The sequence below is a fragment of the Erinaceus europaeus genome, chromosome 4 (genome assembly GCF_950295315.1).
Source record: "Erinaceus europaeus chromosome 4, mEriEur2.1, whole genome shotgun sequence".
NCBI classification, from domain to species: Eukaryota; Metazoa; Chordata; class Mammalia; order Eulipotyphla; family Erinaceidae; genus Erinaceus; species Erinaceus europaeus.
In genome coordinates, this window is record NC_080165.1 from 44,848,759 (window position 1) to 44,873,404 (window position 24,646).

At 38.8% G+C, this 24,646-nt stretch overlaps 1 protein-coding gene across 2 annotated transcripts in view; it reads right to left on the reverse strand.

Moving 5' to 3' along the window:
* The window catches only part of RNF144B (ring finger protein 144B), a 248,435-nt gene that overhangs the window by 160,255 nt on the left and 63,534 nt on the right, over window positions 1-24,646 (reverse strand). The gene's annotated exons all lie outside the window — the stretch shown is intronic.

Sequence of the window (24,646 nt, forward strand, 5' to 3'; positions counted from 1 at the left end):
ACTCAAGGATTGAATAGTCCAACAAGTTTGTTGTTACTTGGTGGGGGATGGGGGCAGCTGGTGGTACACCCAGTTAAGAGCACATAGCACTATGCACAAGGACAGGGGTTGGAGCCCTAGTTCCCTATCTCCCCCTCTCCTCTCAATTTATCTCTGTCCTATCAGATAAAATAAAGGGGTGGGGGTGGGAGAAAAAAATTGCCACCAGGAGTGGTGGATTCATAGTGCTCCCACCAAGCTCTAGCAATAAGCCTGGAGGCAAAATAATAATAATAAATGTTACTTGGAATTTAAGTATATATTTAATATATAAATATTCCTTGCATTAATCCCTCCCACACTCTGGCTAATACTTTTACTGAAATATAGTGCAATTGGCTCCCATTTATCTTGAAAGGAGGGCTTTGATATTCCCAAGAATTTCATTATATACTCTGCCACAGCACTGCAGTAATTACCCTATGATAAGCACACATTTATTTGCACATATCTCCCACACTAAATAGTCAATGAAGACAGAAAATGTGCCTATTGTTTCTAGTATTTTGCTTCAGATAGTAAATGTCCAATGAGCAACAAATAAGGATGTCACATATTGAAAGTGGACATTGTGATTTATGCTTGACTTTCACTCAATAAATAGAAAATTCAAGATAGTGTACAGTCAATATGCAGGACATGCATCCAGTGCACAATACCCATGCCCTTTCTCAGCAACATATACAATATACCAAGTCTTTTTTAAATTTCTTTATTGGAGAATTAATGTTTTACATTCAACAATAAGTAAAATAGTTTGTACATGCATAACATTTCTCATTTTTCCACACAACAATACAATCCCCACTGGGTCCTTTGCCAGCCTGTTCCAGGACCTGAACTCCCCCCACCACCACCTACCCACCCCAGGGTCTTTTTTTATTTAATTTATTTATTGGGAGATTAATGTTTTGCATTAGACAGTAAATAAAAGTTTGTGTTTGCATAACATTTGTCAATTTTGCACATAAAAATACAACTCCCACTAGGTCCTCTCTCATCCTTTTTGGATCTGTACTCCCCACGCCCCACCCTCCCAGAGTCTTTTACTTTGGTGCAACATGCCAATTCCAGTTCAGGTTCTACTTGTGTTTTCTCTTCTGATCTTGTTTTTTCAACTTCTGCCTGAGAGTGAAATCATTCTATATTCATCCTGTTTCTGACTTATTTCACTTAACATGATTTCTTTAAGCTCTATCCAAAATGGGCTGAAAACAGTGAAATCACCATTTTTACTCTGAAAATGACTAATTGTTCTAGTTTATCTATCTCTTCATTTTGCTCCTTCATTTCTTTATTGATTTTCTGCCTGGATGATCTGTCAAGCTGAGAGAATGGGGTATTTAAGTCCCCTACTATTGCTGTGTTGCTGTTAATATATTGCTATAGCTCTTTCAGGAGATGTTTGTTGTATTTAGATGGTCTTTCCTTAGGTGCATATCCCTATCTTTTTAAATTTTATTTGTTTTAAGGCCTATCATGTCAGATGTGAGCATAGCTATTCCTGTCCATTTTTTTGTTTGTTTGTGGTCCATTGGCTTGTATGGTAATTTTCCTTTCACTTTGAGTCTGTGTTTGTCTTGTTGAGTTAGGTGGAATTCCTGCAGACAACATATGGTTGGATTGTGCTTTCTGATACATCTTCCTACTCTGTGCCTTTTAATAGGTGAATTCAGGCCACTGATACTTATTAATCTTATAGAATGGAGATATTTTAATGCCATTCTTGTAGGTTTTTAGAGTGCTCTGATATATAGCATGCTTATGGTGATCTCACTGTTTATAGGAGACATTTCAGAACTTCTTTCAGGGCAGGCTTGGTGATAGTTGATTCCTTCAACTGTTGCTTGTCTGAGAAGGTTTTTATGCCTCCATCTAGTCTGAATGGCAGTCTATCACGACACAGTAGTCTTGGTTGAAAGCCTTTCTCATTGAGCACTTGATAGATATCTTGTCATTCTCTTCTGGCCTGTACTGTTTGTGTGGAGAAACCTGCTGCTAATCTTATGAGTTTTCCTCTGTAGGTGACTCTTTGTTTTTCTCTTGCAGCCTTCAGGATCCTTTCTTTATCCTTATTCCTTTCCATTCTAAATAGGATGTGTCTTGGTGTCTTTAAGTCTGGGTTAATTTTGTTTGGTACCCTCTGGGCTTCTTGAACCTTTATGTCTTTTATGTTGTCTAAAGTAGGAAAGTTATCAGCTATTATGTCCTGTAGAATGTTTTCTTCCCCTCCCTCTTTTTCTTCCTCTGGTAGGCCTATAATGCGTATATTACTTTTGAAGTCATCCCATATGTGTCTGTTGTTGTTTTCAGTATCTCTTAATCTCTTTTTCAGATCTTTTACTTTCTTATTTTTCTCTAATTCATCCTCAATCTTGCTAGTTCTGTTTTCTGCTTCACTTATTCCATTCTCTCTTTCCTCAGTTGTTTTCTGTAGCTTGGTTATTCTGTTATCCTGTTCTGATACTGTATTAGCTTGTTCAGCTAGTTGTGCTCTTAGCTCAGCTATTTCTGCTTTTAGCTCTCTAATTATCTCGATACAGTTAATGCTTTCTTTCAGAGTATCATTTGTTGTTTCTGCATTCCTGTTAACAATTCTTTCAAACTCTTTCCTCACTTCTTTGACTAATTCCTCAGCTAGCTATTGGATGTTGATCTCATTCTTATGTGTTTCTACCTTTGGGGGACTTTTAGCTGGACATTTGTTCTGGTTCATTTCTCCAATGTTTCTCCTTGGTTTAACCATTATTATAGTGTGTTATGAGGTCCTTCTCTCAGTACTTTTCAGTCCACTGATCACTCTTGCCTGGATTGACTTGTGTCTAAGTAAGGTACTTAAAGAGTCCACAATTGTGGAAATTAACAGTTGTTTCAATGTTATCTCAATCCCTGATTTGAAGCACAGTGGCTGATAAAACCTCTTTTGTTCTTTTTCTTCCCTGTAGATTTTGGTAGCCTGGTGGCTTTTTACCTATAAATAGGTTTTTTAGCTTAATCATTCACTCCTGACCAAGAGATAAAGCAGGGTGGGGGGGAGAGATCACAGTAGTTACGCAAAGAGACAGCCACACCCCAAGGATCCAAAACTTCAGGCTCAATTCAGCTTCTCTGCCAAGCTGGGCAGCACCACTGGGTCCTGTGAGTTTCTTAAAAAGTCCCTTTTATAGTCTGTAGGTTTTATAGCCTTTTATTGTCTGGGGCAATTATTCACCATGTTCTCATCAGGAGAACAATGTGGAAAGACTCCCACTGCCACATCACTAGACCTTCTCCTAAGTTTCCTGGTCAGTTCTCTGCCTCCTGTAGTCAGCACAGGCCTTCCCTCCTGCTGCTCCAGCCTCTGAGGGCAGTAGCAAATGGAGACTCACAGTTGCATTTGGTGAATCTTAGGGGAGTCCTCTCCTCCCTTTAGGAGTCTTTTTGTTGGTAAAACAGACGGGAGGTGGCTCCTCAATTGGCAAACTGCCAGACTGTTACCAGCTGCTAGGGAGTAGATATGGGCTTTAGCCCCAGGAATCTCTCCTTAGACTCCTCTTTGTCCATGATCTACATGTGTTTTCACTCACCAGTGACTTAATGGGTTCCCAAAGTAATCCCAGTCTCGTCTTGTTGCAGTCTCAGGTGATCTTTGATATTCCCTGTTCTTTAGAGAAGTTTGAGATGGAGGTCTGGGCAGAGTTGTGGTCTCTGGATGCTCTGGTGATTGGGTGGGTTCTCAAAGTAGTTCTAGTCCTGTCTTGTTGCTATCCCAAGTGATCTCCTAATTGACCAAGTAGAGGAGAGAAACACAGCTTCTGCTCCAAACTAAGTCTTTTTATCAAGACCCTAAGAACAGTGACAGATTCTCTTAGATTATACTTAGTAATAAGTGTTAAATAGGTACTCACCACTGAACTATAAATCATCCATTGTTCTTAGTTGTATTTCACCCTAAGGCTATTCTTTTTTTAAATTTTTATTAATTTTCCCTTTTGTTACGCTTGTTGTTTTATTGTTATTATAGTTATTGTTGTTGATGTCATTGTTGTTGAATAGGACAGAGAGAAATGGAGAGAGGATGGGAAGACAGAGAGGGGGGAGAGAAAGACAGACACCTGCAGACCTGCTTCACCACCTGTGAAGCGACTCCCCTGCAGGTGGGGAGATAGGGCTCAAACCAGGATCCTTAAGCCAGTCCTTGCACTTTGCGCCACATGAGCTTAACCTGCTGCGCTACCGCCTGACTGCCCTCCCAAGGCTATTCTTATGTATTTTAAGTGGGATACAGCAACTAATAAGAATCTTGCACAGAAAGTAGATTACTACAAACTTCCTATTTTAGTGACTTACTACCTCCCTTATATAGCTTCCCTGAAACTCTTCTCACTCTCTCCAGGACCATGTAGGCACCCAATTTTACCATGCTGCTCACAGAGTTGCTCACAGAACTGGATCCTATTCATAGTATTCTTATTACAAAACAGTTATCCAAGTCCTATGCTCTCAAATGTCAGTGTCTCAGACCATGCTAGAGATACAGTATATATTATTGCCTCAAAGTAGTGTATTAGTACGATAAGCTAAAGAGCATAACCAGTGATGACCACTTCCAGTTTATGCCCAGTGAAGTGTGTTTCTACCCAGGACTCCCTTAAGGAGTGTTGTGGGATAAAATATGGCCTCCCAAAATGAATGTGTTGATGTCCTAAACCCTGGTGCCTCAGAATATGACCATATTCAAAGATGGGTATATAAAGAAGGAACTAAGTTACACTGAAATCATTAGGATGGGTTCTACTCTAATGTTACCCATATGGAAAAGGAGATTAGGGTACAGACATGCACAAAGGAAGATCATGTCATGACACAGAGAGAAAGAAATCTTTTAGGGAACAAAGTCCCTAAAAGAAAATAACCTTTCTGACATTTTGATCTTGGACTTCCATCATTCAGAAATATTAGAAATAAATTTCAACTTTTTAATTCACTTTGTCATGGCAGATCTAGAAAGCTACTAAAGGAGTAATTAAATATTTCAAGCAAGCAACAGCAGTTTTAAGGCTAATGGTTATGTTCCACTAAAATCATAATAGCTAAGCAGATAATTCCCTCCCACTGTGTGTGGACATAGTTAAAAGTCCTATGTCTCAAAAGGACATTTGAAACTTTTATGATTTCATTTACAAAATAAAATTCTATCACCAGGTCCCCCATTTGCCATTTTTAATTGAATTTCTTGTTGTTGAATTCTGTGATTTCTTAATACATTATGAATATAAACCCAGTGATGTACAAATATCTTCTCCCAATCACTGCACTTTTATTTTTTTATCTTTGTATTTCTTACCTGTTGAATGTCAACAGGCTTTAGTTGTATGATGTATCTATCTCCACAATAGAGAAAAGACCACAACAAATGCTTGGTGGCTGCATTGTCCTTGACAGTTCATCCTTAACCCCTGGATAGGTCTTTCGAGGACCTTATGTACATTATCAAAATTAATCTTCCCACCTCCAAAGGTCAGAACATAATCTTTACACAGGCAAATGAAAGGCCTTCAATTAGCTCATGAGCAGGTTTTGTTCTTGTAGGGAAGCAAACAACTGCCACCCAAATGTGTTTTTGGCCAAAAAAAAAAGGTTAATTTCACAGAGGAAGGCTGAAAAAAGGGCAAATGTGACTTTGGAAATATATTTACATGTAAGCATCTCCTTTCAGGACATCTCAGGAAATAGATAATTAATGCACAATGGATAATTTAAATTTAAATTTGTTTACTGTACTTCCTAATTGAACTAGCCTTTCCTTTCTCCCTTCTAAAATCCTCAACACTAAGTTTTTAAAGATGGCTTCTAAGTCCTTATGATGAATTACTCAGCTTTTCTGGTCTCTCTTATGTATACAATAGGTATCTGTGTTATTAACAAATTTCTTCTAATCTTCCCCTACCAATCTGCTTATTTGATTATTCATCCAGTCTTTGAAGAACCCAAAGGAGCACAGGATATTTCTTTTACACCCCAACAGAACCTAGGAGTCATTCTCTCCAAAGAAACCTGATAAAACCCCATAATGACATATGTAAATGTCCCAGATTAACATTTTAAAGTAACTATTCCCTCAACCTTAATAGTGAATAGGAAACAACACACCTGTTGTTGCAGCACAAAGAATTCTCATTTCTAAACTACTTGAGAAGCCCCTGACAGGGGATGGGCACTAAAGATGCAGATGTGAATAAGAGCAGGTAAGACTCTGTCCTTCATGCAAGATGGCCATTGAGAAATGCAGCACACTTTCTGTCTTCAATACAACCACATAAAATAATATCTCGTGTTACAAATTTCCACTTTTTTTTTAATCGTCCTGCACTTTTGGGGGGCCTTGATTTAACAGCCTTGGGAGAGAGACACCCTGGGCTAAAAGTACAACCTGTTTAACCAGTTGATGACATTCTATAACACTTTTCCCTCATTTCCTTGTCGGACCTCATTTCCACATTCATGTAGCCGTGGAAAAGCCTAAGCTAACCCTATTAGTGTCTTCCAGGTCAAATCAAAGCACATTATAAGCCAAACAGCTTTCTAGTTTGTTTATCAATCTAGTTTTCTTTGTCAATCAAAGGAGATCAAGTTGTGAATACACATACAGTACATAAAGTATATTCATAATAGGTTTGTTTAGCAGAAAAGGAACTAACAGTTTAATTTCATTCATTTAGCGGGATGCGGCATCATCTAAGTTCATTTCCCACGTCTACGATCGACCGGACCTGCCAATATATGCGGTTATCTTCGCCCACCCTGTCCAACCAACGCTTGATGTCTCGTCATCCAATCTGGTCTCCTACGCCTACACTGAACTTCTCTGTTCCAGACTCTTGGAAACAGAGTTGGCAGTCAGCTGAGGTAAAGAACAAACACCTCATCACAGACCCCTGCAAGCGTCAACCCGGCTTTGACCTAGCACGTTATGACTGGGCCCTCCTCAATGGCCGCTATGTTCCATCGCTGGGGAGCCAGAGATGACCCAAACTGCCCCTGCGGCTACAGACAGACTATGACCCACATAGTCAACGACTGCCACCTCTCCAGATTCAAAGGAGGTCTTGAAACTTTACTTCAGGCTCAACCTGACGCTGTTGACTGGCTACAGAAGAAGGGCAAACACTAGAAGAAGAAGAAGCTTCTTCTGCACTTGCCAGCTAAGGAGAAACACTATTCAGTGGGGAGTACTCAAAGTCCAGTATGTGGAAGAATTATCTGGAAATCCTATTTAGAATGCAAACACCAGGTTCTCATTTTTCCTACCCTCATTTTCTATTTCCTCCTGCCAGAGAGTAGGGTTCTGTACAGTTTATAAATTTGTTTTTTTAACATGTATTTATGTGGCGCTGAGAAATATTGACTTAACTCATATACTTCAACACTGGTTTACATTAAAATTATGTGCAGAGCTTAAACAAACAAAAAAGTTCCTCTTACCTATATAGAAATACTACAAAACAACTGAATGAGAGTATTCCATACATGTGTTCCAAGCATCAGTGTTTGCTTAAGTTTCCCAGGTAGTCAAGAGTTTAGTGTATCCAGTTAGTTTTATTTAGTGTATTCAGTTAGTTTTATTTGGGTTGTTAGACATTAGACTCCAAGGCTTCCCTGAACAATATGATTCTATAGTCTGGAACAATATTGAGTCTGCAACAAGTGCCTTGGGCAATTGCTTGAGAACTATCTGTCTTAGCTAAGTCAGAAACTCCCATTCATGTAAAAAGTGTTCCAATGGATTTTTTAATTTTTTTTTTTACCTAGTTTTGAGTCTCCATTCTATGGGTTCAGCTCTAGTCTGACCTGTTTTCAATTCCAATATTACCTAGGTTTACTAAGGAAGAGAGAAAATTGCTCTTACTTAGTGCTGCATAGTCATGTAAGTCTACTGCTTGACAGGGCAGTAGCCCCACATATATTATTCGTATGCCTGGATATTTCTCCTGCTTGTTTAGCACTATTTGCTAGGCACATAGTCTTATAAGCACCTAATTAATCTTCACAACAATGTTATAAACAGAAACTCCTCTTAGGGCTAATTCTACAAATAAATAAACCAAGGCACAGAAATTAAGCAAGTTACCTAAATATTCCAAAGTCATCTAGAGGATGAATTTGAAACAGTGGGCAACAAATGACCACTCTTAACCATAACACCATAATGCTACTCATCAGAAAAAGTTGAAAAGTCTGCCCATACACCACTTCCTACATGAAAAAAAAATCAAGAAAATTAATATTTACTGCATCCCTCCTGTGATTATCAAATGCTATGCTAGAAACTTTTTTTTAAGATTTTATTTATTTATTAATGAGAAACATAGGAGGAAAGAGAAAGAGCCAGACATCACTCTGGTACATGTGCTGCCAGGGACTGAACTCAGGACCTCAGGCTTGAGAGTCTGATGCTTTATCCACTGCAATACCTCCCGGACCACAGAAACTTTATGTATATTATTTCACCTAATCAAAATTCCTATTGTTATAGACACACATGACCTTACTCAGTGATGAGAAGAGTGAACAGTAGTAGCAAAAGGAAAACATATATATACAGAGAAACCATCTAAGTGAATTTGGCAGTGACTGATGAAAGAGCTAGCTGTTCTCACATGTTGGAACAAGAAGTTTACAGAAAGCAAACAGAGCTGAGTGGAAGGATGCTCAAAGGAGGTGGACCCATGGAGAGTTTTGATGCAGAGAATGGGCAGGGAATTCTAGGAACTCAAGAAGGGACAGGAGCTTCATTTAGACATATTCCTTTTGGGGGCAGATTTTGTGTGTGTGTGTGTGTGTGTGTGTGTGTGTGTGTGTGTGTGTGTGATTTTCTTTTCTTTTCTTTTTTACTTATAAAAATGAAACATTGACAAAACCATAGGATAAGAGGGGTACAATTCCACACAATTCCCACCACCAGATCTCCTTATCTCATCCCCTCCCCTGATAGCTTTCCTGTTCTTTAACCCTCTGGGAGTATGGACCCAGGGTCATTGTGGGATGCAAAAGGTGGAAGGTCTGGCTTCTGTAATCCCTTCCCCATTGAACATGGGCGTTGACAGGTCGATCCATACTCCCAGCCTTTGGGATATTTTAATAAGTTAGGACACATGGCTAAGGTCCACCTACTTTGAGAAAAGAGATGGCATGATAATGTTAAAAAAAAAAAAAAAAAAAACTAGTGTTGCAACAAGGGTGGTGGTTCAATGGTAGAGTGTAGGACTTAAATGTATGACGCTCCAAATTTGAACCCTGGCACTATATTTGCCAAAATGATGATCTGGTTATCTCTCAATCTCATTTTTTTGTTGTCTTTAATTATTTATTGGATAGAGACAGCCAGAAATCTAGAGGACAGGGGAGGTATATACCTGCAGCATGGCTTCACCACTCACAAAGATTTCTCCCTGAAGGTAAAGACTGGGGGTTTGAACTCAGGTTCACATTGTAACATGTGTGCTCAACCTGGTGCACCACTACCTGGCCCTTCAATTTTTTTAAAGCATGTGTCAACATGTATCAGGCTCTGGGATCGATCCTGACACCGCATGAAAGCAGCAAGGACAGCATCAGTGAAAACTCAAGAAGCAGATATTGCACAGTTAAGTTCACATATTAGAGTAAGGTTATTCAGTCTTTTTACCTGAGAATCAGACCACTCTGTGCCCAAAGCATTAGCTGACACTAAAAAGTGAGTAGAATTGTGCAAGGGAATCCCTACCCATAGCAGGTACAGAAATAGAAATGTGAAAATGTCTATAAAAGACATGTTCCAATCAGGACAAAGAACAGGAGTTGGGTATGTGAAAGCAACAGATTCAGAAGAATATTCTGTGGAAGGAATATATAATAAAACCTAGCAGACCAATGAATGAAAGGAAACATGCAATTATTTTCGCTGGAGGCAATAAATAATAAGGAAATATTCTAAATCATTCAGTACATCATTATGTGTACTATTGTGCTTCTAGAGTGATTTATCAGCAAGTCTGTAAAATAAACATGCTGCCCCCCCAAAAAAAAAAGAAGAAAGAAAGAAAGAAAGAAAGAAAGAAAGAAACTAGAAAGAAGGAAGCTCAGTTGAAGCTGATTGAAGTGTTTATTACTTTTCAAACCTCCCACTACATTTTTCCCCTGGGCATGTATGTCTGAGTAAACCATTTATAACAGCAAAACCAGAATTAATGATTCAAGGGTTTTTTTTTTTATTTCCATCCAAGAAATACTAGCTATCAGAATCTATATTTGAATATTGTTTCAAGGCAGACTGCACTCATATTTCTCACCTTTAATGTGTTCTATTTAAAATCCATACCTATTGCTTTCCTTTTGTATACTATGTCATAAGCTCCTTTATGTGCTGTACTGATAATGACTTCTCTGTTGGCAAACAGTGTAATTCCTGCTTGTAGCCCACTAGGTCTTCAAAGCAAATAATACCACCAAACGTTTAGTGTGTTCTCGGGCATACCAAATGAAAAACAAGATTATTGTTCTTAAGAAATATCTGATGTATGTACATGAGCAACAAACCTTCTGAATTATGTAAAAGGAAGAAAAAAGCTTTGGAGTATTTTTCTTTCCTTTTCATGTTTTGTTTTTGGAGTTTTTATTTCTCTGTGTTGTTTTATTTTGCTTGCTTTTATCAGACTACTGTTCAGCTCTGATTTATGGTGCTGGGAATTGAACTTGGGACCTTTCACATACAAGTGCTGTGTTCTACCACTGATATATATCTCCCCAGCCCCCTCAAAAATGGTTTTGAAAATACTTATTTGGTTTAAGGAAACTAACCTTCCCCTAAAATGAAAAAAATCCAAAATTCCTTGTGAGAGTAAGCAGCACTTAATATTTTACATGTGCTGTCCCTGTTTCTCACTTAACTAAAACCCTCTTGGGCCAGGGATTTTGCCAAATTTTCTCTCCACTTATGCCTAATATGCTGCATGGAGCACAGCATTCAATCACATTAGAGAGAAGAATGAAAGTTACTTAAGGTCATAATGAGAAAAATCAAAATTCAAAATTAGCATTTGTGAAATGTTCTTGACTATAACCATAAACAAATAGAAGATATGTATTTGACTAGGCTTCAAGCAAAGACCTACCTGTCTTCCTATATTTGCATTCATTTGACACATAGGAGACACTTAATGATAGTTATCTAGAAAACCCTGAAGTAGACTATTAGAATCTCAACTGGTCAACATTGTGCTTTCACATCTTAACAATTCCCTGACCTTTCTGAGACACAACTTTCTCATCTACATAATAATATTACCTCAAAAGCTTCCTAGCAGAACAAAACATGCTAGTAAAAACTAACATTTATTGAGTGCTCATTATTTACTGGAAACCATGCTAAATTCTTTATATGTATTTAATATTTATCACTGTTTAAATTACATATTTATATTCAAGTTTCCCCACTATCAGAACACAGAATATTTCTATAAAAACTTAAATAAGCTTAAGTAACATAAGCCAAACAAAGAAGCTGAACACTTATTTTTGTTATCAAAAAAATAGAAATTCTCTTTGACTTTCAGTTAATAGAAGTAGGGGGAGATAGCGTAATGGTTATACAAACAGACTCTCATGCTTGAGGCTCCCAGGTTCAATCCCCCACACCACCATAAGCCAGAGCTGGGGACCAAACGGTGGTGCACCTGGTGGAACACACATATAGCAGTGCACAAAGACCCAGGTTCGAGCCCCCAGCCCCCACCTGCAGGGGGAAAGCTTCACAAGTGGTGAAGCAGTGCTGTAGGTGTCACTCTGTCTCTCACCCTCTCTATCACTCCCTTCGCTCTCAATTTATGGATGTCTCTATCCAATAAATAAATAAATAAAGATAATAATAAAAATAAATAGATAAATAAAAGCCAGAGCTGAATTGTTCTCTGGTTAGGAAAAATAAAACAAAACCAACAGACAAAAAAAAGTGAAACCAACAGTTAGTGGAAGCAATTACTAATGTATATCCTACACACAGTATTGTGGCGGCATAACACAAAATTTTGAAAAGGAATTACCTGTAATACATCATCTCATTTAATCTTCATCATAACCCCATGATAGTTTTCTCAGTTCATCAAGGGAGGATATCTGGATGTTTCAACACTTAAGCGAGGTCACACAGATACTGAGAACACAGGACCAGAGGCAGGACTAAAATTCAAGTAATCTGACTCCAAAGCTGCTGCTCCCAACTTCTATGATTTATTTGTACATGGGTCTACATAGCATCTAAGCACAGAAGAAAGCAGTAACATTTTTGCTCCCCCACAAAAGGAATTAGACATCTAGGGTACTGAAAGGATACTTGTAATTTATATGCCCTTAGGTAATCCTTTAGCTTTATGCTTCTTGAATAAACTCCTTTTCAGAAAAGTACCACACTAAAAATGGGACTGCTAAAGTCTAAATTGACTAATATGTGTGTAGCCCAGGTTCAAGCACCAACCATAGCTGGTAGAGCCATGACACTAGAGGAAGCTCCTATGTTGGGGAGTCTCTTCCTCTTTCTGTCTCTCTCTGTATCTCTACTTGAATAGAGAAAAAGGGGGGGGCAGCCCAGGAGTAGTGAAATGGCAACTATGTGAGTGTCTGACTCTGAAATGAATAAATAAACAAATAAAAATTTAAACTGAAATTTCTATAAGAGCCATAAAAAAAAAATCTGGGTCCAAAAGGTAGTTCACATGATAAGGCACATGCTTTACCAGGCATTTAGCACCAGGTTCAAGTCGCTGAACCACAGGGTTCATGGCACTGAATGGAAGTCACAGTACTGTGGTGTCTCTCTGACCCTCTCTCTCTCAAATAAAATGAATAAAAAAATGGCCTTGGGTATTACAAATTGTACTTCTATGAACATAGGTATACACAGATCTTTCTGAATGAGTGTGTTTGGTTCCTTAAGATAGATCCCTGGGAGAGGAATTGCAGGGTCATAGGGTAAGTCCACTTCTAGCCTTCTGAGAGTTCTCCAGACTGCTCTCCACAGGGGTTGGACTAATTTACATTCCCACCAGCAGTGCAGGAGGGTTCCTTTGTCCCCACAACCTCTCCAGCATTTGTTGCTGCTACCTTTTCTGATGTATGACATTCTCACAGGAGAGAAGTGGTATCTCATTGTTGTCTTAATTTGCATTTCTCTGTCAATGACTTGTAGCACTTTTTCATAGGTTTCTTAGCCTTTTGGATCTCTTCTTTGGTGAATATTCTGTTCATATCCTCTCTTCATAACCCAGGTGCCCAACAACAAATGAGTAGCTGAGTAAGTGGTATATATACTCAATGGAATACTACTCAGCTATTAAAAAATGGTGAATTCGTCTTCTTTACCTCAACCTCATCTTGGATGGAGTTTGAAGGACTAATGTTAAGTTAGATAACTCAGAAAGAGAAGGAGGAGTATGGGATGATCTCACTCATAAACAGAAGTTGAAAAATAAGAACAGAAGGAAAAACACAAAGCAAAACTTGGACTGGAGTTGGTGAATTATACCAAAGTAAAAGACTCTGGGGTGAGGGAAGACTTTAGATCTTGGAACATGACAGCAGAAGAGGACCTAGTGGGGGTTGAATTGTTATGTGGAAAACTGAGAAATACTAATAATATTAAGTATTTCATTGTGTATATATACAATTTTCTTAGCCACTCATCTGTTGTTGGACACCTAGGTTGGTTCCAAGTTTGGACTATAACAAATTGTGCTAAAAAAAAATTGTGCCGCTGTGAACATAGATGTGCATAAATCTCTTTGGATGGGTCTGTTTTTCTCCTTGAAGGAACTATGTCAAGTGAGGTAAGTCAGAAAGAAAAGGATGAATACAAGATTATCTCACTTATGGACAGAACCTAAGAAATAAGAACAGAAAGAGGATGGGGCTGGGCTATGGCACCCCCAGTTAAGTTTACATATTATAGTGTGCAGACGGATCTGGGTTCAAGTCCCCAGCCCTCACCTATAAGAATAAACCTTTATGAGCAGTGAAGTAGTGCTGCCGGTATCTCTCTTTCTCTATCTCTATCACCTTCTTTCTTGATTTCTTTCTGTGTCTACCCAACAAATAAAAAGGTAAAAGATAAAAAATAACTAATTAAAAGAAGAGCTTTAAAAAATAAAGAAAGAAAATAAATAAATAAAGGAACAGAAAGAGGAAACACACAGTAGAACTTGGACTGGGTTTGTGTGTTGCACCAAAGCAATGGACTCTGAGGAGAGAGGGAAGGAATGGAAGGGAGAGGGTTAGGGGGTGGCTTTGGCATGTTGATGCATGATGGGGGATGAGAGTGTTTTACAGATACCTATTATGGTGAGATGAAAAAATTTACTGTACTGTAAACCCTTCAAAAATATATATGAAATTTCATAATTGTACAAAGGTCTAGGCCTGTATAATACACGCTAATATTTCTAAAATAACCAGTCACTGTATTTTATTCTTTCTGCATTTTGCTTTACTTGTACATGTCACTAATATGTCAAGAGTGTGTCCACTCTAAGATATTTGCGCTTCCTCCTGCCCCATTCCCCCAGCCTTCCTCTCCTGTCTCTCCAGAGGCTCCTCAATTTATCTACTTCTTTCAAAGATTAAATGTCATCTCAGTCACACTAAAAAAAAAAAAAAACCAGGTCTGAAGTTCTTTGTTTCTTTCCATAACAGATATCCCCACCCGATGACACATTACATATTATACTTACTTGTTTCATTTTCTTACCTCCATACTCCAGTTTCCTAGGATGTAAGCAATTGAGAGTTGGGAGTATTTGTCTCTTCTGTTCATTGCTACTTCCTTGACTTCTAGAAAAGTTTACTTTCATTTAATTGTCACATGATATGCTGACTGGGGCATATGCAATCTTGCTAAATTGTTTATTTTTAAATTCTTCATTTACAAATGTTTTAATGTAGCAGCCAGGGAAGGGATATATAGCTCAGAGATAGATAGAGTACATGTTATACTTGTATGAGGTCCTAGGGTCTATTCCCAAGTCCTCCCCCTCAAAAAAAAAAAAAAGCATTATATATATATTATTTTTAAGATTTTCTAAAATTTTTTTTATTTATTCCCTTTTGTTGCCCTTGTTGTTTTATTGTTGTAGCTATTATTGCTGTTATTATTGATGTCGTCACTGTTGGATAGGACAGAGAGAAATGGAGAGGGGAGGGGAAAACAGAGAGGGGGAGAGAAAGATAGACACCTGCAGACCTGCTTCACCACTCCCCTGCAGGTGGGGAGCCAGGCCAGGATTCCTACACCAGTCCTTGTGCTTTGTGCCACGTGCGCTTAACCAGCTGCACTACCACCCAACTCCCGCATTACATATATTTTACAAGTATGGCTTTCTGAAAGAATGACGCACAGTATATATTTTTAAGTATGAACGAAAACAACTGGTAAATTAAAGGGTAACTTATATGCTAACTATTGATAAATATACATTTTGGGAAGAGTTAACAAAATGGATGCGTTTCTCAATGTTACCACCAAAATACCTAGTAAATACTAAGTGACTTTAAAGATTAGAAGAAAAAATCAGTTCGACAGAAAGTATGGATTTTAAATATGACTTAAAAACTCCCAATAAAGTGATATAAAATGTATATATGTATGCACACATATATTATTCAAAGGGCCAGGGAAACAGCATCATTGGTAGCCCAACAGATTTTCATACCTGAGCCTCTAGGGTCCCAAGTTCAATCCCCACTACTACCACAAGCCAGGGCTGAGCCGTAGTCTGGTTGAAAATAACAATAAAATTATAAATACATGTATTATTTTAAAATTAATGTCATGTTACTAGATTTATATCTTTAAGATTTATAAAGCAAATATATAATAAAATCTATAAGAGGGCAGGGGTAGATAGCATAATGGTTATACAAACTAACTCTCATCCCTGAGGCTCCAAAATCCCAGGTTCAATCCCCCACACCACCATAAGCCAGAGTTGAGCAGTGCTCTGGTAAAAATAAATAAATAAATAAAATAAAATCCATAGGAAATAAGGTCATGTAGCAGTCATTAGAAAAGGTTTAAGAATTTCCAAAGAGAGGAAAGGTCTTTTTTTTTTTTTGGGGGGGGGTAGGGAAGTAGGGACGGGGGTTGGTGGTAAATTATTTATGTATTTACTTAAGTGTTTGTTATAAGAAGAGAAAGAGACAAGTGCACAGTTCTGTTCAAGGATGTACAGTGCCAGGGATGAAATCCAGACTCTCATGCAGAAGTCCCACTGAGCCATGGTTTTTGTTTTGTTTTGTTTTGTTTAATTGGGGAAGGGGGCAAATGATTTAGTCAACAGTAAATATAGTTGTTAGTACATGTGAAAAAAATTCTCAAATTTCTGCAAAATACCATAACTCCACACCTAGGTCCTCCTCCACCATTGTACACCAGGACCTGAAACACTATCCTCCCAGAGTTCCTTACTTTGGTATAGTACACCAAACTCAGTCCAAGTTCTGCTTTGTGTTTTCCCTTCTGGTCTTATTTCTCAATTTCTGTCTATGAGTGAGACCACCTGATATTCATCCTTCTCTTTCTGATTTTTCTCACTTATCAGGTTTCTTTCAAGCTCCATCCAAGATGGGGTGAAGAAGGTGAATTCATCATTTTTCATAGCTGAGTAGTATTCCATTGTTTATATATACCACAGCTTACTCAGCCACTCATTTGTTATTGGACACCTGGATTGCTTCCAGGTTTTGGCTATTGCAAATTGTGCTGCTATGAACATAAGTATACGTAAATCTTTTTGGATGGGTATGTCTGGTTCCTTAGGATATATATACCCAGGAGAGGAAGCACAGGGTCTTAGGGTAAGTCTATTTCTAGCCTTGGGAGAGTTCTCCAGACTGATCTTCACAGAGGCTGTGCAGATTTACATTCCCACCACCAGTGCAATAGGATTCAGAAAGGGGATTTTTGACTCAGTGCGTTTTAAGTTAGATAAATCATACTACCCTAACAAGTCATATAAAAAACTCAGCAGAAATAAGCAATCATTTAACTTCAATGGAGAAGCATAATTTACCTGTTGACAACAAAAGGAAAAAAAAAGACTACAAGTCAAAATTCTCTTGCTGCTTTTTCCTCTCCATTTACAAAAGTATAACTGACTCTTTCCCTCAGAATATTAGAAGAATTCAATCTTCAAGATACCAGTCAGCCCTTCATTTAAGGGGTATGGAGTGACAGGCAGATGCTCAGCATTCACTCAAGCCTCACGATTTGCATTGCAAATCAGAGCATGTGAGGACAGAGCAGTCTAAGTGCCTGATTCAAGGCCTTCTTTTTTTTACAGAAAATGACACATAGGCAAATTAAATGGCTGTTCCAGCTCTCATAATCATTCATTAAAAATAGACAAGTGCTTTATTTGATATGAAAATTGACTCTTTAAGAAAAAGAAAAATCCTCCTTAGTCCCAAGAAATTAAATTCACTGGATTTATGAGCTAAGTAAATAACCCAGATCACTTTCTTGGAATCTTTTATCGGAAACTTATTATGCTTAAGTATCTTTCAATTGGATTTTTCCTATAAGGGGAAATTATATGATTTTCCCCCTCTCAACCTAGAAATCTTATGGCTTATCATTTTAACATAATCAAGTTATATTTGTGTAGTTTTCTAAGGCTAGTCACTAGACCTTACCTATATTAATGCAAGAGACTCAACCAAAATATTTTAAATTTTTACTATTATCTTTATTTCATTTATTGGCTAGAGACAGTCATGAATCGAGAGGGAAGGGGATGACAGAGAGGGTGAGAGACAGAAAAACACCTGCAACACTGCTTTACCACTTGCAAAGCTTTCCCCCTGCAAGTGGGATCTGGGGGCTCAAGCCCGGGTCATTATTTATTGTAATCTGCACTCAACCACCCCTCTGGCCCTACATCCAAAATATTTTCTATTCTTTTTTTTTTTTTTTTGCCTCCAGGGTTATCGCTGGGTCTCGGTGCCTGCACTATGAATCCACTGCTCCTAGAGACCATTTTTTCCATTTTTGTTGTTGTCATTGCTGCTGTTGTTATTGGATAGGACAGAGAAAAACTGAGAGAAGAGGGGAAGACAGAGAGGGGGAGAGAAAGGGAGACACCTAAAGACCTGCTTCACTGCTTGTGAAGCGACCCCCCCTGCAGGTGGGGAGCCTGGGGCTCGAACCAGGATCCTTGCGCGGGTCCTTGAGCTTAGCTCTTTGTGCACTTAACTCACTGTGCTACTACTACCCGGCTCTCTCAAAATATTTTCTTACATTTATTGTGACCATATATAAAAGATCATACATAAAACCAATCCTATATGAATTTTTACAGTATCCTAGGGAACAGACACCTGCTGTCGCATCAGTACAACTTCTTATCCCTGCATGATAGATGTCTACACATCATCCCCACCACCAACTTAAATCTTCCTCTATCATCATTCGTTAGGTTTACAATGCCCTCTATAGTGTGTGTGTGTGTGTGTGTGTGTGTGTGTGTGTGTGTGTGTGTGTGTGTTTTAAACAGAATACTGCTTAATTCTGGATTGTGGTATTGCCAGGGACTGAACCTCTGACTTCAGAGCCTTGAGCATGCAAGTCTTTTGCATAACTATTATGCTATCTCCCCTAATCCCACCCCCCAGTTAAAAGTCCCTTTTAACTACCCCACTTTTAAGTCCTTGACTCTGCTGCAACAGACCACAACTAGTCCAAATTTCACAGTGTCTCCCTTTTTTTGTTTCTTAAATTCCAGTCATTTCTATATTTAAGAGACAACTTTGACCTCTTTTGCAGAAAAGCTCCTGCCTCCATCCTTTCAACTTTCAAATTATCCAGTGATCAGCATCACATACACTGAAAGAGACGCCAATAAATTCAAGGAAAGATAATTACAAGTAATAAAACAACTTACATGAAGCAAATAATAAAACTAGCACCCAGACTAACTATTCCCTAGTGTATGGGAGCCATTTTAAATTAAAGAGTTCTTCTATTAACTCCACAGAAACCTAGTACTTTTTTTTAATTTCTTTATTGGGGAATTAATGTTTTACATTCGACAGTAAATACAATAGTTTGTACATGCATAACATTTCCCAGTTTTCCATATAACAATACAATCCCCACTAGGTCCTCTCTCATCCTTCTTGGATCTGTATTCTCCCACCCGACCCATGCCAGAGTCTTTTACTTTGGTGCTATATACCAATTCCAGTTCAGGTTCTACTTGTGTTTTCTCTTCTGATCTTGTTTTTCAACTTCTGCCTGAAAGAGAGATCATCCCATATTCATCCTTCTCCTTCTGTCTTAATTCACTTAACATGACTTTTTCAAGGTCCATCCAAGATCGGCTGAAAATGGTGAAGTCACCATTTTAACAGCTGAGTAGTATTCCATTGTGTATATATACCACAACTTGCTTATACCACATCTGTTGTTGGATACCTGGGTTGCTTCCAGGTTTTGGCTATTACAAATTGTGCTGCTAAGAACATATGTGTACACAGATCTTTTTGGATGGATGTGTTGGGTTCCTTAGGATATATCCCCAGGAGAGGAGTTGCAGGATCATAGGGTAGGTCTATTTCTAGCCTTCTGAGAGTTCTCCAGACTGTTCTCCATGGAGGTTGGACCAATTGACATTCCCACCAGCAGTGCAGGAGGGTTCCTTTGACCCCACACCCTTTCCAGCATTTGCTGCTGTTACCTTTTCTGATGTATGACATTCTCACAGGAGTGAAGTGATATCTCATTGTTGTCTTGATTTGCATTTCTCTGACAATCAGAGACTTGGAGCATTTTTTCATGTGTTTCTCAGCCTTTTGGATCTCTTCTGTGGTGAATATTCTGTCCATGTCCTCCCCCCATTTTTGGATGGGGTTATTTGTTGTCTTGTTAGGAGCCTAGTACTTTATACCAGCTATCTGAACAGAAGCTTACACATAGGATGAGGCATCAGCAAAGCTTCAGGTGCCTCTAAGTACCACAATTGCATCCTAATTTATGAAGTCATCTCTGTGTTATGTTTTCAATTATCCACTGTCCCATCTAATTTAAACAACAACCTAGCCAATTGGAATTACTATCCTATTCCTGAGAGGACAAAATTAAGTCCTGAAAAGTTCGATCATTTGTGCCAAATCACCTAGGTAATAGATGCAGGAGCACAGGGTCACATACCAGAAATTCTGGTCTGTGACTTTTCATCCTTTTACCTGAACTTTTTAAATTTTTAAAAAAATATTTATTTTATTTATTTATTCCCTTTTGTTGCCTTTGTTGTTTTATTGTTGTAGTTATTGTTGTTGTATGTTATGGGTGTCATCGTTGTTGGACAGGACAGAGAGAAATGGAGAGAGGAGGGGGAGAGGAAGACAGAGAAGGGGAGAGCAAGACAGACACCTACAGACCTGCTTTACTGCTTGTGAAGTGACTTCCCTGCAGGTGGGGAGTCAGGGGCTCGAACCGGGATCCTTACACCGGACCTTGCGTTTGCACCACGTGCGCTTAACTTGCTGCGCTACCACCAGACTACCTAACCTGAATTATTTGTTTGTTTATTTATTTATTTATTTATTTATTTTTACCAGAGCACACCTCAGCTGTGGTTTATAGTGGCACAGGGGATTGAACCCGGGACTTTGGAGCCTCGGGCATGAGAGTTTCTTTGCATAACCATTATGCTATCTCCCCACGCCCACTTTAACATGCAATTTACCCCATCATTTGCTCTCCTTAAATCTCTTCAGAAAAATGTCTTTCTTTTATCTGAGACAATGGCAAATTCTGCCAAGTGCATTCTGTCTCACATGCGTATCTGATTAACATTTAGTGTCATCCAAAAGAAACTAAGTTCTTTGGAAGGCAACTGAAGGACAGAGAAGTTTCACCTGGACCAAACAAAGTAGGGAAAAGTAAAGGACTGGGGGTTGTCTGGCTTCTGACAGTGTGACAGTGATAACTAGATGACAGTTCATCCTATCACAGGTATCTTTTTCATACTTTGAACTAACAGAAGGATTACAGAGAAGTTCTTCCCTAATCACTCTACTAAAAAGTACTGGTGAAGACAGCACTTAGGAAAATTCACAAGAAAAAGAGGTAAACACATATGCAAGTCTATGCCTATCAAGTGACTCAAATAACTTGATTTTGCTAACCTGAAATTTCTACAGGAGCTGTAAAAAAAATCACCCAACTCAAATAAAAAGTCAAAATTTCCAGCTAAGAAAAGTCCATAAATCATTCAGATCAAAGATGAAGATTTTTCTGAAAAGAGAGATGAGAGTACTACCTGAGAGAAGGTATATAATCTATGTGTTTGAATAGATTAGTTGAATTAACTCCTTAGACTTAATATTAGAAACCAACAAGCATTAAAGGTTATTCAGAAATTCTTGGAAATGTTTCACTTTTGGTTTGAGCTGGGTAAATTGCCTGTGATTTCAGAATTGTGAGAAGCAGAGTCTTGGGTCCCGAGAAGACCCATGAGACTAGTTCACTGGTATTTCAGACTGAAAGAAACTATGCCTTCTTTTTTTTTTTAAATTTATTTCTTTATTGGGGAGTTAATGTTTTACATTCAACAGTAAAAACTATGCCTTCTTAATCAGAGCTAGTAATAGGGTGGGTAGGAGAAGTGCCCAATGTTCTTTTCTCAAAACATTCCTTTATGTATACTTCCTGCTTCTCTTTGAAGAATAGAAAGATAAAAACGGTAAATAGGATATAAGCCTACTGAAAAGAAAGTGGATAATTCGTATGCTGAAAGGAATATATTTTAAGTATCTTGGGTCCTAGAACTGACTGAAAAGGTAGAATGCATGTCTTTTGTTGTTGTTGTTGTTGCTATTGTTATTTTATTTTTTCCTTTATTGAGGGGACTAATAGTTTATAGTCGGCAGTAAAATACAGTAGTCTATACATGTGTAATATTTCTGAGTTTGCCACATAGCACTTTAACCGCCCACCTCACCCTGCTCCCAGGTCCTCCTCTGCCATCATGTTCCAGGACCTGAAGCCTCCCCCCGCCACCCTAGAGTCTTTTATTCTGGTGCCATACACCAACTCCAGTCCAAGTTCTGCTTTGTGTTTTCCCTTCTGTTCTTGTTTCTCAACTTCTGTCTATGAGTGAGATCATCCCATACTCATCCTTCTCTTTTTGGCTGATCTCACTTAACATAAGTCCTTCAAGCTCCATCCAAGATGAGGTAGAGGTAAAGAAGGTGAATTCACCATTTTAAATAGCTGAATAGTATATACATGTATATATACATACATATATATATCACAACTCACTCAACCAGTAGAGTGTATATCTTCCATGCATGAGGTGTTGGATTCAATCCCCCAGCACCAAATGAGAGCAACAAAGACAAAACAAGTAGAACCCCATGGATGGTAAAACAGTGCTTTTGTGTCTCTCCCTCTCTCTCTCTTTTTTAATATTTATTTAGTTATTTATTACTGAGTAGAGACAGAGAGAAATTGAGAGGGGAGAGGGAGACAGGAAGAGAGACAGAGAGACACCTGCATCCCTACTTCACCACTTGCGAAGCTCTACCCCTGCAGGTGGGGACCAGGGGCTTGAACCTGCATCCTTGTGCACTGTAATGGGTGCTCTTAACCAGGTGCACAACCACCTGGCCCCTCTCTCTCTCTTTTCACCCTCCCCTTCCCCCTACTTCCTCCATATTCCCCCCAAGTTATTATCTAAAATAAAAATTAAACCAGGGAGGTGGTACCATATATACATCAGGCCCTGGATTTGATCCCTAGCATTGCATTAAAAATTAAATAAATATATTTCTATTTTTGGAGGATTCTGATTACATTCAGGTTTTTCGAGAACATGTTATTTTATAAAAGGAGAATATGCTTCTTTGACTAAATATGGCATGCAGAGAATGTTACCAAAATCGTTAAGTATATAGGTAGAGAATTATCCTAGAAGTCATTGTATATCAGGCAAATTTGACCTGGGGCAAGTCATCCGACAGCCTTCTTGCTTTACATAGTGAAGTTACTTTGAGTTGTAAAAGGAAACAAATAGTAAAAAATGGCCAGAACATTTTAAAGAATATAGGTAGACACACCTTTATTTTACTAAACTCAACATAATATAGTCGTGGCAATAAAGAATAATAAAAAAATAAATAATACCATTCAAAAAGAAAAGTTGAAGGTGGTATTAGATAGCATAATGGTTATGTAAAGAGACCCTCATGCCTGAGGCTCTAGTGTCCCAGGTTCAATCCCCTACTGGTACCACCATAAGCCAGAGCTGATCAGTGCTCTGGTTTAGAAAAAACCGATGTGGTCCGGGAGGTGGCATTGTGGTAAAGCTTTGGACTCTCCAGCAGGAGGTCCCGAGTTCGATCTCCAGCAGCACATGTGCCAGAGTGATGTCTGTCTCTTCCTATCTTTCTCATAAACAAAATCTTTTTTTAAAAACTGGTAAAGTAGCTCCCTTGGATAGACTAATTCTTTTTTTTTCTTCTTCTTTTCCTCCTCCAGGGTTATTGCTGGGCTCGGTGCCTGCACCATGAATCCACCGCTCCTGGAGGCCATTTTTCCCCCCCTTTTGTTGCCCTTGTTGTAGCTTCGTTGTGGTTATTATTATTGCCCTTGTTGACGCAATTCGTTGTTGGATAGGACAGAGAGAAATGGAGAGAGGAGGGGAAGACAGAGAAGGGGAGAGAAAGATAGACACCTGCAGACCTGCTTCACCGCCTGTGAAGCGATTCCCCTGCAAGTGGGGAGCCGGGGGCTCGAACCGGGATCCTCAATGCCAGTCCCTGCGCTTTGTGCCACATGCGCTTAACCCACTGCGCCACCGCCCGACCCCCCCCCCTTTTTTTTTTTAACCAGAGTTCTGTTCAGCTGTAGCTTATGATGGTGCTAGGGGTTGAACCTAAATCTCAGATTCTCAGGTATGAGAGTCTTTTGCATAACTACTGTGCAACCTCTCCAGCCCTAAACTAGTTCACTTGGATAGTGTGCTGCTCTGCCATGTGCACAACTCAGGTTCAAACTCAGTCCCCATCACACTGAAAGAAGTTTCAGTACTCTGGTTCTCTTTATCCCTCTCATATGTATTTATCTATGAGGGAAAAAGGGAGAGGAGGAGAGAACAGAGCATCAGCTTGGCACATACAAATGGAGTGATCAATCTCAAATCTCATGCTTGAGAGTTCGATGCTGTGGTGTCTCTCCTTCGTGTGTTTGTGTGTGTGTGTGTGTGTGTGTGTGTGTGTGAGTGAGAGAGAGAGAGAGAGAGAGAGAGAGAGAGAGGAAGAAGAAAGAGAGAGAAAAAAGAGAGAGAAAAAGATAAAAAGAATGCTGACCTTGAGACAGCACATAGGTGATACCAGCCCTGGAGACCATCATGACAAGAATAACACCTAATTAACTGTAAAGTCTCAAAAAATCTTTATGTGCTGGCAGATGAATCACACTACATTGTTTTCTACAATGACAGCTGCCATCCTGAGTAGCATCAAATGTGATGTGCAATGTGATGCTAAGCCAAGATCCACATCCTGAAATCAAACAGGAAACTATAAAATGAGACGC